Raw genomic sequence first — 1,607 nt, forward strand, 5'->3', positions numbered from 1 at the left:
ATAGATAGATAGATAGATAGATAGATAGATAGATAGATAGATAGATAGATAGATAGATAGATAGATAGATAGATAGATAGATAGATAGATAGATAGATAGATCTATCTGCAGTGTTGTAGGGTATAAAAATCGAAAGCGAGATTCAGCTCAATACAGTCGTTTATAAAAGTAGCAACGTTTCATTAATTGATGAAGATATGGTATTGCTTGTCTTAAATCCTGTTAAAACAAATATCTCAGTTTTCAACACTTTCAAACTTTTGAAAGTTTTAACAAATATTTTGTATTTAGTTTAGTTTTCGTAGTTTTTCTTATATCAAAGATTTTCTTTTAATTTTTCTAATCATTTTAACATTTTTCATTTCCCTTTCCTCTGTGAAATTTTAAAAACTTGTTTCTCTTTTCTTTTTGATTTCTTTGTCTCTGTCTCTTTACAACAAAATAACACAATTTAACTCTATTACTCAAACTCTACTAAATTGTACACTAAATGTTAAACTAAATGTTTTATTAAAATGTGTAACAAACAAACAAACTACCAAAAAACTGTATGTATTAACAAAATTTAACACAAAATTTTTTTTAACAAATACAACTCTGCTTACACACACATAAACATTTAAACACTTATACAACAACACCGTTACCAACATGCACTTACACTTAAACACTTGAAAAAAAATTAAATTAAAAATTATTTTATTTTAAAAAATTTTTTATTTAATTTTTTTTTACTTATAAATTGCTTTGAAAACAAAATTTTATTTTATATAATTTAAATTTTTTTAATAATTATAACAAATTTTAATTTATTTATTTTTTTTATTCTTTTCAATTCTCATTTCATATGACAAAATCAAAAAAAAAATCTTGAAACCAAATTGTTGTATTTTACGTTTTATTTTTGGGTTTCTAACTGGGCGTTTTTGATTAATTATTACTCAACTCAACTTTATTTACAACCCACCACCACCACCAACTTACTCCTATTGTTTACTTAATGGTTTTTGTTTAAAAAAAATGTTATTAACTGGTGTCTAATGGTTAATTATTTATAATTTATATTTTATAAACAAAAAAAAATCATTATTTTGTAATTATTTGCTGCGTTAAACAAAAACAAAAACCCTGCACGCATTTATTTTATTATTTTATATGCGTAAACAATATCCACACTGGTTAATTTGTGTAATCCGAAATAAATAAAAAAAAACAAACATCTATTGGGGTTTTAGGACCTCGTATGGGCATTTCACCCCCATTAGATCACTCAAGACGCTCTTCAATTTCAGAGTCCTCAGCAATCTCAGGTTTTTCCTCAGCCAGCACAAAAACTTATGTGCATGAAGCATCAACACTGGTGCTGGAAACTATCGAAAATGGTATTAAGAGGTAAGTGCTAGAATGATCGTTAAAATAGTTGTAAAAAATTGGTCTATGGTTTATTGGTATTGGTCTATAGTCTAGTCTATAGTCCAGTCTATAGTATAGTCTATAATCTAGTCTATAGTCTACTCTATAGTCTAGTCTATAGTCTAGTCTATAGTCCAGTCTATAGTCTAGTCTATAGTCTAGTCTATAGTCTAGTCTATAGTCTAGTCTATAG

Source organism: Lucilia cuprina, chromosome 6 (assembly GCF_022045245.1).
Source record: "Lucilia cuprina isolate Lc7/37 chromosome 6, ASM2204524v1, whole genome shotgun sequence".
NCBI lineage: Eukaryota > Metazoa > Arthropoda > Insecta > Diptera > Calliphoridae > Lucilia > Lucilia cuprina.